The sequence below is a fragment of the Hypanus sabinus genome, chromosome 1, assembly GCF_030144855.1.
Source record: "Hypanus sabinus isolate sHypSab1 chromosome 1, sHypSab1.hap1, whole genome shotgun sequence".
Lineage (NCBI taxonomy): Eukaryota > Metazoa > Chordata > Chondrichthyes > Myliobatiformes > Dasyatidae > Hypanus > Hypanus sabinus.
In genome coordinates this window covers 145,011,655-145,026,781 of record NC_082706.1, presented here as the reverse complement: position 1 = coordinate 145,026,781, position 15,127 = coordinate 145,011,655, and the positions used below count along the sequence as shown (strand labels likewise).

Here is a 15,127-nt window from a genome sequence, read left to right as displayed (position 1 = left end):
GGCGGTGCAGACTCGAGGGGCCGAATGGTCTACTTCTGCACCTATTGTCTATTGTCTATCCTGAGCAAGTTCACTGAACTGATTATTTTGTTTTCAGTGAGTCAGAGCACAGCAGCACCTCAAATACAGGGTCATCCATGCATAAAACGGCTCGAGTAATGAGAATGACCACCATCTGAATTTCCCAAAGAAGATGGGAACAGGCAATATTTTAAAATATACAGGATGGGAGATTGGAACAGCTGTACATAAATAATGTCCAATTCTGGATGGATTAAAGCCATATAAACACTGCTGTCTGCTTGACCTCCAGGCTGATGTTGAGAAGAAGAGTGGCCCTGATTTCTCACAGCCAGTCACAGCACAGGGTAAGGGTAGGAGCACAGGCAGCTGCAGCAGGAGGGAGACATAGTTGAGTGGTGGAGTTGGTCCAGCTTCTGTAATCTCCGCCTGTACTCACATTTCTTCTTATTTGTTCTTTGAATGAATATGACTCACCATATAATGCTAATTCCCAGTCACCATGGCAACTCAGATTCAAAGTAAGCTTGGAAGACGAGAGTGATACACACGCCTTAAAGATACCTGTGGCAGTGCCAGAATTTTATAAGGCTGCAGCTTTCTTGGTGTTAGCCCACAAAGTGTTCTGAAACTGTCTCTGGCACTGCACTCTTGTGGCATTTCACCATATTCAAAGTTCTATCTAACTACTAGATATTGTTAATCTAGGACAGCAATCACTACAATTCCCGTCCCCACTTCTAAAAATTACAAAAAAAAACCCTGCTAGAATGAAAGCAGAAAATGCTGGAAACTCTCAGTAGATCAGGCACCATCTATGGAAAGAGGAGCAGAATTAATATTTCAAATACAAGACCCTTCATCAATCCCACTTATGACCAGATGAAATTCTGCAGGCAGCCTCTGCTCGCACTATGCTAGGTAGAGATAGAATGGGCATACATCAGTGCCCAACACAACTTTCAATCTTACTGAGGTTACAAGGGATGAACCGTTAGTTATTATAGACAGGATAGGGCGAGTTTGTTATCCTTCTAACAGAGGAGAATCTGACAGAGCTGAATGATAGGAGGAGAGGCATAAATCAGACAGACAAATATTTCCCCGTGACAGAGATATCTAAATCTCTACTATGGCCATAAGTTGAGAGTAAATTGTAGGAAGCTCAGGAGAAACTTGAGGAGTAATTTTATTTCCACCCAGTGGGAGTGGAATCATGAACACACTTCTAATCACTGAACCCTCAGAACCCTCCCAGTGTCATAGTTTTGTTACACTAATTGCATCTGTAATTCTGAAGGAGATACAGGGGCAGAGGTAAATGAAAGTGTTATTACACTGACAGAGAAGTGAAAAAGGCATTTGGTACACAGGCCTTCAAGGAGCATAATGAACTGAGGAGACAGAGGCTGATTTTATAGAGGCATTTAAATTTATGATGAGTATAGGCAGTGTGAAAGTGCAAAGTCTTTGTCCAGGGAAGGGGAATCAAAAAAAACTAGAAGGCATAAATTAAGGTAGCATGGTACACTGGCCTTCAATGTTCTAAGCTAGCATGAACAAGTTGTGCTGAAGGGCCTGTTTCCATTCTCTACATATGACTACAACTTTGAGAGTCTGGGGAGATTTAGATAAAGTGGCATTTACTGTCCTGCCCTAAGGCCCAAGAGGTAATTGAGAACAATCGATAGGTCTGGAGTTATATGGCGGGTACAAAACACACTGCAGTTACGCACCCAAGCTATTTGACAGCATCCGTCAAACCCACAAGAGCAGTAGGGGGATGCTACTGTTACAGACACCTTGCTGGTCACCGACCACAATCTATAGCCTCATCATTACTGTGTCTCAGTTCTGGAAATCACATCCCAACAGCACTGCTGAAGCACCTTTGTCAGAAGGTCTGTTCAGGCGTAAGACTATAGAAGATTGCAGTGACGAGACTAGAAATCGAGGCCCAATGGTCGAAGACCCTGGGATGGCAAGAATCAGAAGGTCCATGGTTGGAGTCTGCAAGTCCAGACAATGGACTAATGGCTGAAGGCCAGGAGACAGCTTGCCCTGGGGTTGGAGCCTGTCTGTGTCTGTGAGTGGATGGGTAGGAAGCTGGGAGGAGGATGAAGGGAGCTTGTTTTGCAGTTGTTTTGTTGCTGTTGTATTATTGTTATTTGTGTTGTTCTGTTGAACATTGTGGGCATGCTATATTGGCACTGGAATGTGGCAACACTTGCAGCAGGTCCCCAGCACATCCTTAGGTTGTGTTGGTTATTAAAGCAGATGACACATTTCACTATATGTTCATTTGACGCATTGATGTATTTCAGTACGTGATTAATAGATGCATCTTATTTTGACCTACATTGACCCTGGGATGATCAGACTACATAGCATGACCAGACTCACCAGAAATCCCCACATCTTTCTTTATTGAAATTTGGGATGAGGGCAGAATGAATAACCAAAGTGGCCATGTCAGAACATTCCATATTCAGACATCAGGGAATGTTGATTAGTACATTGGTGCTCACATGATCTAACCAAAGCAAAGGTCAATCCAGGGTGAAAAATATCACATCCACCATATCCGGCCACAAGACCAGAGGGTCAGTGAGCTGGGTTCATTATGGGGCACGGGGAATCTCCATTAATAACATACTCACATCCGACCAAGGCTACCTCAGCGGATGAAAATTGCTAGAGAAATTACTAGTTTGATGCAGGAAAGTTATTTTAAACCATACCAACAACTGACTAATCAGTGATCAGCAAACCCACAAAGAACACAGCAGGAAATGAGACCGTTTCCCTGTCCAACTCCTTCCAGAGTGTCACTAAACTCTGGCCCCAGCAAGGGATCATCACCCACCAAACCTGCTGACAGAAAACTTCCTGGAGCACCCACTACACTGCAACTTACCAACAACCTCTCTCCAGCAAATTACTGATGTTCCTTTACTCCCTCCACATTCGCCTCCCTGAGACTGCAAATGCCTGAGTGCCTCCTATCACCTCAGCCACATAAGAAGCAGAACACAGTGTTTAGCCAGTACTTCAGAGAGAACAAGCCGAATACCAATCTAAGATTAATTTCAAGGGGACAGATGAAAATGTAAGTGTTTATTTTGGAGATCTCAGCTATCCCTCAGCATCTGCACTCTCAGCCAAGTCAGAAGGTCATGAATTTAAATCCCACCTGGAAAAGGATCAAAATGCCAAGACTCTTGGAAATTATTTCCAATTGGGGTGGTATTGGGTAGGTGCAGTGTCATTATTCGCCAGGGGAGCTGCTGTGATCTGTAACATTCTACCTTTCAGAGCAGTACAAGTAGTTTCTTTTTCAAAGAAGAACTGATCAAGACAGAAGGCTGGACTAAGAAGAAGTAGAGAAAGAATGAGCTCTATTTAAACATCTCTTACCAAAAGCAGTTATTGAAACAATAGGTGGAATGGCTTCCTTCCATGCTGTATTACTTTATGATTAACCAAGCTGCTTTGGCCAAAATCACATAGAAATTCCAAGTGAACCTTAGGAGGAAAGGTTGAGAGCTAGGGATTTTCCTCTTGGGAGCAATGGACAATGAGAGGCAACTTGACAGAGGTGGATAAGATTATGAGAGGCATAGACAGAGTGGGCAGTTAGCACCATTTTCCCAGGGCTGCAATGGCCAATACCAGGGGACATCCGTTTAAGGTGAGTGGAAGATGATTCAGGGAGTTATCAGAAGTAGGATTTGTTACACAGAGAGTGGTAAATGTATTGGATTCCAGGGGAGTGGAACACAGGCCCAGCCTGACCTATCTCTGCATTTCACTCCTATGTTCTTCTATGTTCCCACTCTCCAACTGCTCCCAAAAAATCTTGTTTACAGCTTATCCCAATGTTCATGCCAGTTCTACCCCAGAAAGAGACAGCTTCCTCCCAAAACACACACTGCATTAACTGAACTTAGAATTATAGGGCAATACAGCATGGACACAGGTCCTTTGGCCCAACTAGCTCATGCCAACCATGGAACACACCCAGGTCATCCCACTTTCCTATAATCCCAAGAAGTTACATTCCACCTTACCTATGCCTCTCAGAAATTTAAACACTTCTATAAAATCACCTCTCATTCTTCTACGTTCCAAGGAACGAAGACCTAGCCTGACCAATCTCTCCCTCTCTGTAACTCAGCCCTTCTCATCCTGGCAACATCCTTGTAATCATCACAAAGCTTCTTCTGCCCCCTTCCCAGTCCTGACAAAATGGTTTCTGACCAGAAATCTTGGCTCTGTTTCTCTTTCTGCAGATGCCACCTGACTACTGAGTGGCCCCAGCATTTTCTGCTTTAGGTTTAAATTTCCAGCGTGTTTTTTTTCCCATTCCACTGTTCATTATCCACAGTCTGAACCTCCAGGACATCTAACCCAGATCATAAACCACTGTGTGCTTTAGTGTTCTGGCTATTAATTTGTTATATGGCATGATGTCAATTTATATTTCATTATGCTGATTTAAAGTACATTAAGGGCACTCTAAGGACAGACTGTTGTGTGTCAGTATTGAGGTTGGTGAGTAAATGCAGAGGTACAGATTACTCATGAAGGGCAGAAGTGATTCAAAAGGTCAAAGTAATCTTCTCTTGCACCAACACACAGATGGACTTTATAAGACTGGTCCTAGTAGATAATTTGTGATAGCACAGAGCCTATGCAATTGGCAATTGCCCAGGCAAAGATTCCTATATTTAGTGCACAAGAAAGACACTGGATACCAATTCCTCAGGCAGCAAAGGTCCCCCTTCTTTGGCAGCAGGACTATGACCACCCTACACCAAGAGAGGGGCAGATCATTTGCCACCAGGCTTTCATCCAGGACCCCGGTGTAGGCAATACCCAATATGTCCCAGAAGGCATAGGGAATTCTACAATCAACTCATCTAACGACAGAGACTTGCCTCTCTGTAGCTGGTTAAGGGTTCTGGGGAGAGGTTTGGTAGGTCCTCTCACAGCACTCCCTACACCTCCTCACTTGACGGGTCTGGCAAGAAAAGGGTTACATAAAATGAGCAAACTTCATAAACTATTCTCACCGGTACCATGACAGAGGAGCCATCCTCTACCAGCAGCTCCACAAATTGTCTGTGCACACCTCTCCATTTCTCCAGAGATAAAAGGGTGAGGCATGATCCAGATCTTGTATCAGCTGGATCCTTGACCTCACTAAAGCACCTCCTTGCGCTGCCAAGTCCATCAGTGCTTCATTTTTTGCTGGTACTTGTGCCAAAGGAAGGAATTCCCCCATGGTTGGGGTCAGCTCAGTCACCAAGCTGAGCAGCTCTTCCCTAGGCTCTTTCTTGGTTGATCTCGCACATATTCCTTGCAAAAAAGTTTGATGTGAGCTTTGCATACATCCCACCAAACATCAGGGAGGGGAAATCACTTTTTTCTCCCCTCCAGGCATCCCAGAATAGATGGAACGAGACGCAGAATCTGCCATCCTCTAGCAACAAGTTTTTGAAATGCCAGTACGTGGACCCTGCCCACACCAGGTGGTGGCCCGAGAATGGCACTGGCTGTATGGAGGCCGCCAGCACACAGGAGACATGCGCTCCTCAGCACTCAAGGGTACAGGGATATTGCACTGCATGCGTTCTTCAGAGTTGTCAGTCAGAAATGTGGTGGCACTACAGGAGTTCTTTCACCAGAGTCTATGACTTCTGTGTACGAGCTGGGTCCTGCCATTTAAGAGATACAGCTTACCACGTTAAAGCCCATGCAGTCAGAAGTCAAAACCCTGCTGATTTAACTCAGTGACAGCACTTATCAATCTTTCTAAAGTATAGATCAAAGAGAGGAAGTCTCCTCCAGACAGGCAGGAAAGTCTGTGCTATGAAACTCCAGCGCTGACCTTTCCAGTTCGCAGCCAGGCCATTCTGATGTTCCTTCATCCAAGCAAGAGTCCAAGGAGTCTCCACAAAACTCATCACCTGGCTGTCCCAGGTCAAGTACACCAAGTGGGAAAGGGTTTAGCACCTGGTGTACACAATAAAGCTGTCCCAGCTCCCACTAAAAGTTGCAGACACAAAACCTTGGCAAGCCACCGGCTGCTATCACTGCCATGGCCTGAGCACAGACTCAACAAACTCAGCAAAACAGTCATCCTCCCAGAAGAAAACTACTACAGTCCATTATCAAAGTTGAAACACATCTCTCCTACACCTTCCTCTCTACTCGTCACCATTCTTCAGGGTTTATTCTGAAATAAATCAACTTTTTCCAAGAGCTCACACAATACCACCCTTATTTTTTTTAAACAAAGTAAAAAACTTTATTCAAATACAAAAGACATACAAAGGTTAGGGGTTACAATACAATTAGTGAATTTAAATTTAAGTACAGTTATTACCATCCATAACACACTCACTTCTTTTGGGGGCCACCATTCATGGAAATCCCCCACTAAACCCATAATGGCTGCATAATCTCTCTCCAAGAACACCCTGGCATGATCGTAGCCCTGGAAGAGTCAGCTTCGGCAGAGCCCTTGACAGCCCATTGCTCAAAAATGCAAATTTCCACCTTGGCAAGGCCCATGATCAAGCTTATCATGACATCCGTTGAGCGACCTGTGTCCATCCCTCCCCTCCCCCCACCAATACTGGGTGCCCATAAAGCAGGAACAGAGGGCTGAAGTGTCACAGCTGCAGAAAAGGTAGAAGTCATGGAGGGATTGTCTACTTAGTCTCTCTGGGTGGAAGTTAGGAAAAGGAAAGGGTCAATAAATACCGGGTGTTTTTTTAATAGGCCACCCAATAGAAACAAGGACATTGACGAGCAGATAGGGAGACAGATTCTGGAAAGGTGTAATAATAACAACGTTGTCATTGTGGGAGATTTTAATTTGCCATATATTGATTGGCATCTCCCTAGAGCAAGGGACTTAGATGGGGTGGAGTTTGTTAGGTGTGTTCAGGAAGGTTTCTTGACAAAATATGTAGATAAGCCTACAAGAAGAGAGGCTGTACTTGATCTGGTATTGGGAAATGAACCTAGTCAGGTGTCAGATCTCTCAGTGGAAGAGTATTTTGGAGATAGTGATCACAATTCTATCTCCTTTACCATTGCATTGGAGAGGGATAGGAATAGACAAGTTAGGAAAGCGTTTAATTGGAGTTAGAGGAAATATAAAGCTATCAGGGAGGAACTTGGAAGCACAAATTGGGAACAGATATTCTCAGGGAAATGTACAGCAGAAATGTGGCAAATGTTCAGGGGATACCTGCTTGGAATTCTGCATGGGTACGTTTTAATGAGACAGGGAAAGGATGGTAGGGTACAGAAACCGTGGTGTACAAAGGCTGTTGAAAATCCAGGGAAGAAGAAAAGAAAAGCTTACCAAAGGTTCAAAAATCTAGGTAATGATAGAGATCTAGAAGATTATAAGGCTAATAGGAAAGAGCTTAAGAATGAAATTAGGAGAGCCAGAAGGGGCCATGAGAAGGCCTTGGCAAGCAGGATTAAGGAAAACCCCAAGGCATTCTACAAGTGCGTGAAGAGCAAGAGGATATGACATGAGAGAATAGGACCAATCAAGTGTAACAGTGGAAAAGTATGTATGGAACTGGAGGAGATAACAGAGGTACTTAATTTAAAGAGCAAACATGAGGAAATCTGCAGATGCTGGAAATTCAAACAACAACACACACAAAATGCTGATGGAACGCAGCAGGCCAGGCAGCATCTATAAGGAGAAGCGCTGTCGACGTTTCGGGCCGAGACCCTTCGTCAGGACTAACCGAAAGGAAAGACAGTAAGAGATTTGAAAGTAGAGGAGGGAGGGGGAAATGCGAAATGATAGGAGTAGACTGGAGGGGGTGGGATGAAGCCAAGAGCTGGAAAGGTGATTGGCGAAAGTGATACAGAGCTGGAGAAGGGAAAGGATCATGGGATGGGACGCCTCAGGAGAAAGAAAGGTGGGGGAAGCACCAGAGGGAGATGGAGAACAGGCAAACAACTAAATATGTCAGGGATGGGGTAAGAAGGGGAGGAGGGGCATTAACAGAAGTTAGAGAAGTCAATGTTCATGCCATCAGGTTAGAGGCTACCCAGCCAGTATACAAGGTGTTGTTCCTCCAACCTGAGTTTGGATTCATTTTGACAATAGAGGAGGCCATGAATACTTTGCTTCAGTATTCACTGTGGAAATGGATTTTGGCGATTGTAGGGATGACTTACAGCGGACTGAAAAGCTTGAGCAAATAGATATTAAGAAAGACGATATGTTGGAGATTTGGAAAGCATCAAATTGGATAAGTCATTGGGACCAGACGAGATGTACCCCAGGCTACTGTGGAGGGCGAGGGAGGAGATTGCTGAGCCTTTGGCAATGATCTTTGGATCATCAATGGGAATGGAAGTTCTGGAGGATTGGAGGGTTGCAGATGTTGTTCCATTATTCAAGAAAGGGAGTAGAGATAGCCCAGGAAATTACAGACCAGTGAGTCTTACTTCATTGGTTGGTAAGTTGATGGAAAAAATTCTGAGAGGCAGGATTTATGAGCATTCGGAAAGGCATAATATGATTAGGAATAGTCAGCATGGCTTTGTCAAAGGCAGGTTGTGCCTTACGAGCCTGATTGAATTTTTTGAGGATGTGACTAAATACATTGATGAAGGTAGAGCAGTAAATGTAGTGTATGTGGATTTCAGCAAGGCATTTGTTAAGGTACCCCATGCAGGGCTTAATGAGAAAGTAAGGAGGCATGGGACCCAAGGGGACATTGCTTTGTGGATCCAGAATTGGCTTGCCCACAGAAGGCAAAGAGTGGTTGTAGATGGGTCATATTCTGCATGGAGGTCAGTGACTAGTGGTGCGCCTCAGGGATCTGTTCTAGGACCCCTTCTCTTCATGATTTTTATAAATGACCTGGAAGAGGAAGTGGAGGGATGGGTTAGCAAATTTGCTGATGACACAAAGGCTGGGGTTGTTGTGGACAGTGTGGAGGGCTGTCAGAAGTTACAACGGGTCATCAGTAGGATGCTGAACTGGGCTGAGAAGTGGAAGATGGAGTTCAACCCTAAGTGTGAGGTGGTTCATTTTGGTAGGTCAAATACGATGGCAGAATATAGTATTAATGGTAAGAGTCTTGGCAGTGTGGAGGATCAAAGGGATCTTGGGTTCCATTAAGAAGGCATAAGGTGTATTGGCCTTCATCGATCGTGGAATTGAGTTTAAGAGCCAAGAGGTAATGTTGCAGCTACATAGGACCCTGGTCAGGCCCCACTTGAGTAGCATGCTCAGTTCTAGTCACCTCACTTCTAGTCACCTCACTTCAGAAAGGATGTGGAGGAGAGATTTACAAGGATGTTGCCTAGATTGGGGAGCATGCCTTATGAGAATAGGTTGAGTGAACTCGGCCTTTTCTCCTTGTAGCAATGGAAGCTGAGAGGTGACTGATAGAGGTGTACAAGATGATGAGAGGCATAGATCATGTGGATAATCAGAGGCTTTTTCCCAGGGCTGAAATGGGTAATACGCTAGGGCACTGTTTTAAAGGTGCTTGTAAGTAGGTATTGAGGAGATGTCAGGGATAAGTGTTTTTTAAAAAAAAAACGCAAAGAGTAGTTAGTGCATGGAATGCACTGCCAGCAATGATGCTGGAGGCGGATAGAATAGGCTCGTTTAAGAGACTCCTGGATGGGTACGTGGAACTTAGAAAAATAGAGGGCTATGGGTAACCCAAGGTAATTTCTAGAGGAAGGATGTGTTCAGCACAGCTTTGTGAATTGAAGCACCTGTATTGAGCTGTAGCCTTTCTGTGTTTCTAAATCTGCTGAAGAATCTATTACATGATACTGCCAGGTGCAGTACTCTCCACCCCAACTCCCCAATGTACAGGGGTAAAACCCCTGCATAGAGACTTCCACTGGGAGACCTTATTCACCACCTGACAGAAAGACAGTGTAGCACAGCATGACTGGACAGCAGGCCAGCATAATCAAGTCAAAAGTGGCAAAAGCAGCCCATATAGGAACCATCTCAGTGCATCATGGAAATGTACGGTGGGTATCTCCGTGAGGCGGCTCATGCTATGTAGGAACGGCTCCCAAAGATGATCTCAGAGTTTGGGTTCCACGAGTGGTCAGAGCCACTTCACGCCCCCAAGCCAGCCCCACATCCACCACAAAAGGATGGGAAATAACCTCCCATAGCACAAGCACCACTCCTTCCAAGTGCAGAAGCATTCTGACCAGAGGGGCCCTACCCCAGACCCGCAAAAGCTCCCAGTAAAAACACGGCTGATGCTCAATATCAGGAGCCATATATCCACTGAAAACCATGCCAACTAATAAAGTGTTTCTTCAGTGCATGCCACCTCTGAGGTGCTTTGTGTATGTACATCTCTGCAGAGTCCTATGGCAGACAGCTGCCAGCTGGATATGTACACATGTCAGCGTCTGACTACCCTCTGTAATCTGAACAATTGGAGTGACCAGCCAGTACCAAAGAATGGAGGTTATCAGTTGGTTGATGACCAACACTCTGCCCCAGAATATTGTACAGAATAGACCTGACCAGCATCCTAGCCAGGCAGAGACTTTCGCCTCTGAATCCCACCAGTTCACCAGTCAAATCTCCTCAGTGGAGCTTAGGTAGACCAGCAGATTGAGGTGGTGCATGGTGCATAGCTTCTCTGGCAGAGAGTCTATCCCCCACTGACCCACTAAAAGACCAGAGCACTTTCACTAGTTGACTCTGACTGAGGAAAAACTGCTGGCAGTCTCACATCCTCTGTAGGTTAACAGGGTCGGTGATCATGAGGATCACTGGCATAAGACAAAAGGAATACCTTCATCTCTGGCCTGTGCAGAACCAAACCTGTCAACTATTTCTGAACAAGACACAGGAGAGGTTCTGTGCAGTTATTCCAACTTCAGACAACCTTGACATACCCTCTCCCAAAGCAAATGGGCACCATATGATAGATACCAGTCTCTAATTCCTCAATCCCCCTTCTTTGGCAGCAGGACCACGAGCACCTTATGTCAAGAGTGGAGCATCTCACCCATTGCCAGGCTGTCATCCATGACCCTGGTGTAGTCAGCACCATGGCCCAGAAGGTCTGAAGAATTCCACAGTCAACCCATCCATCCATAGGGACTTGCCTCTCCATAGCTGGTTGAGGGTGCTGGTCAGTTTCTCCAGTAATAGGGAAGTCCAGCCACAGGACAGCCTCAGGCTGACCCTTGGCAAGCCCTCCCTGCACCTCCTCACTTAACAGGTCCAGTGAGAACAGGGTCACATAAAATGAATGATCATCATGAACAATTCTTGCTGGAACCATGGAGAAGCCATCCTCTACCACCAGCCCCACAAACTGCCTGTGCACATTGCTCCATTTCACCACAGTGAAGGGTGAGACACGATCCAGATCTTGTAACAGCTGGATCCGTGACTTTGTGAACATATCTCTGGACCCCTACCAACACCCTCCGCCACAAAACGAGCTGCAAGTCCCTCAGTGTTTCCTTCTTCCCCCCATACTTCTGCCAAAGGAGAGTGTGACCTGTGTTTACGGTCAGCTAAGACTTCAGGTCCAGCAGGTCTTAATTGGGCCACTTGATCTGTAACATGTAGTTCTTAGTTGACACTCGCGCATACTTCCTGCAAGAGTTGGACATGAGCTTTGCCCTCATCCCACTCCCTCAGTAGCACCCTTTACTCAGTGTGGTGCTCTCTTCCAGAGTTAATATAATGTAAAGTATGCCCTTCTGCTCGGAATGGGGCTCGTCCAGAACCTTTGACCACAGTTTCACTTCCCCCATCCTGCCTGACAACTTACAACTGCTGCTGAAGTTTAACAGACAAAGTCTGAAACTCTCTCCAAACATGGGACTATAGTGGAAGCAAACATGCTGGGGCTGGATAAAGCAATTCAACAGCATCACTGGCAAATACAACCAATTCCGCTGCAGAACAATGATGCAATTCCACACCAAGCTCTCTGTTTTCAGACGACATAACAACACTGAGCTTGTTCAGTATAGTTCAACACAGTTTAAATCTTGGCCAAATGACATCATCTCCATTTGCGAAATTCCTGAAGATCTCACCACACTACTCCGAGTATCACGGCAATTAACTGGATGGCCTAGACACCAGCAAGTGTGTAAACCTCCTCTATTCTTTACTTAACTGGATTCCCACAGGTCTGCATTCAGAGACAGACTGCTACTAAACAAACCAAGTGCAGCAGATTTGGCCTCTGCATGTATGTACTTCATTCCTGTTCAAGCAAGCTCAGCAATTTGAAAAGGAATATCAAGGGTGGGGCTGTGTGAGAGAAAGTAGAGAATTATAACTGGCTGCTCAATCTGCTCTGGGTCATGAATTTTCTCCCACCTGGATTAATACACCCTTGCCTCCAGGCTGTCATTGAACAGAGCCATTAGAACATGTTATCACTGAATTACCACTGCCTGGAATTAAGTCATTTAGTTCATTGGGTCCACATCAGCTACTGTTCAAATCTCCCAATTCCCTTCTCTCAACTGCCCATCCAATCCCATTTTGTCATTCCTGACTGGCTGCTTCCACCATCTGCTCAGGCTTCTTATTTCAGATAATACCCACTTGCTCCCTACAGAAGCTTGTCCTCATATTCCACAAGATACTTTGCCCAATACTATGAAACCAATTATCTGCTCCTTGAACCATCTACTTGTGTGGAACAGCTTCTGCTTACCCTGTCTAGACCTGTTAGGATGTTATCCAGCTACTCTTGGCTTTTCTGGTTCCTAGGACAGAAGCTTCTAATATCACCTACCTAACCTCATCACTGAAACCATTCTATAAACCATATATAAATCTGTAAACTGAAACCATAAATCTCACCTACACACTCTCTGGCTCTCATATCCAAGTGCAGTGACAATAAATGGACACAACTTCTAGCTGCGGCCCAGGAAAAGGCTTTAATGTTCTTGTCTGTGAAGTGCAGAATTTCATGCCCTTCAGCAAGTCTATCCTCACCTCAACTAGCCATTTTCAAAGCCTATTTACAGGTACAGGTACAAGTCTTTCGTCCTTCACTTCATTGATTCTCCTTGTTCTTTCTGAAAAAAGTACACCACTCCTGTCCATACTTGACGTGGCAGATGAGCTGTGGCAATCTGGTTTTTGCACCACGTGGCAATCTGCCTACATCCTTTTGCAGTCCTTCACTTTGTTGCTCACTGTTCACCAGCCCAGGTTCATGCATTTTATTCCTTTCTGTTTACTGATACACATTGCCTGACTGCTTACATTAACTAATTTTGCATTATACTCATTTACATTAAATTTATTCTTCAGGAAGATGGCACAGGAGCAAAAGACCCACACTCAGCATTTCAGGTACAGCTCAAGCTAGCATCAAGGTTATCACAAAAGGACTGCCGAAAATCCAAAACAGAAAATGCTGGAAACACTCGGAATCTGAGTATTAACTCAATTTCTATTTGCACAAATGCAGCCTACCCTGTTCACTTTCCATTTTCTTTTATCATCAGAGGACTGGTGAGAGATTGATACAGAGATACTTCACAGAAAAATCCACCAATATATGCCTGACCCCATTTTATTCCCCCCAAAGAGAAATACCAAGTGTAGGAGGGTGGGCGAGGATAGTAGGGTGTGAGTTTACAAACTCACTCTTGGTTTCACATCGGCAAATAGAGTACAGTGCAAAAGTGTTGGGCAATCTAGATACACACATACATGCAACACCTTATATTCCATCTGGATAGCCTCCAATCTGATGGCATGAATATTGATTTCTCCTTCCACTATTCCCGGCCCCTCCTATTCTCCATTTTGGGTCTTAGCTCTTCTCACCTGACTATCACCTCCCACCGGGTTTCCTCCACCTTCCTTTTTTTTGCTATGGTCCACTCTCCTCTCTTTGTCTTCCTCCTTCCTCCAGCCCTTTACCTTTCCTACCCACCTAGCTTCACCTATCAGCTATCTTTCTTCCCCTCCCTCCCCCCACCTTTCTATTCTCGTGTCTCCAGCCTTCTTTTGCAGTCCTGAAGAAGGGTCCTGGTTCAAAAACGTCAACTGTTTATTCATTACCATGGATGCTGCCTGATCTGCTGAGTTCCTCCAGCATTTTCTGGGTGTTGCTAGCTATACTTACGTGCCTAAGACTTTTGCACAGTACCATACACTACCTCGCTATTTTTTCTTTTGTTCTCTTTTTGCACCAGTTATTTAATTATTTAAAATATATTTCTTATTGTAATTTATTTTTAAATGTTCTATCGCAATGTACTGCTGCCGCATAACAATATTATGATTCTGACCCATTGCCCAGCCCCTAATGCCACACAACCCAACCAACACCTCACCCACACTAATTATGTCCAACCCGTCATCGCCCAACCCCATTGAACCAGACCTCCCGATCAACCTCAGCCCATACCCAGTCTCCACCTGATGCACAAAAACCCATCCAGTCTCAACCCCATCCAATCGATACTCAAACCCCCATCCCACCCCAAACCATCACATAATCCCAACAAAACCAACCTCCGCCCAATGTAACCCAAACAGAACTCGAACCTAAATCCATCTCCAACCCTACATCCAATCAACCCGACCCAACGGAAACTCCAAGCCCACCCCATCCCCCACCCAACATAAACACCCAGTCCGCAGGCTGCTCCCGTCCTCCCCGACTCAACCCACCCCAGATTCCCGTTCCACCCGGATCTGAGGGAGCCGCTGCTTCTTCACTCACCCTGTCGCAACACCTCTCCAGCCGCTCCCGCTCCAACTCACCCGCTATGCCGCGCGAGCCTGTGCTGACGTGCGTGATCCCTTCGCCTGCTGCCTGCGTGCGCGACCCCTGCACCGCCAGTCTGCCTGCGTGCGCGGGCCCGAATCCGCCGCGAGCTTTTCTTACAGTGCGCGGGGTGTCTCTCTCCCGACCGTGCTTCGCATCTGGTGAGTTCAGGGGCTGGGTTGGCAACCTCTCTCCCACTGACCCCAAATCAACCCTCCTACCCACACACGAACCCCACATCTCACGTCCAACTTCTGACAGTATGACACTCTCTCTGTACCGCCCCCTTTTATTCT

The 15,127-nt window shown here is 45.6% G+C and overlaps 1 protein-coding gene across 1 annotated transcript in view; it reads right to left on the bottom strand.

The window, feature by feature from the left end:
* LOC132398608 (anion exchange protein 2-like) overlaps nt 1-14,901 on the bottom strand; it is a 247,827-nt gene extending 232,926 nt beyond the window's left edge. The window contains exon 1 of the mRNA XM_059978272.1: nt 14,787-14,901. The gene's annotated coding sequence lies outside the window, so the exon portion shown is untranslated. The remainder of the gene's footprint in view (nt 1-14,786) is intronic.
* Nucleotides 14,902-15,127: the final 226 nt, after the last annotated feature.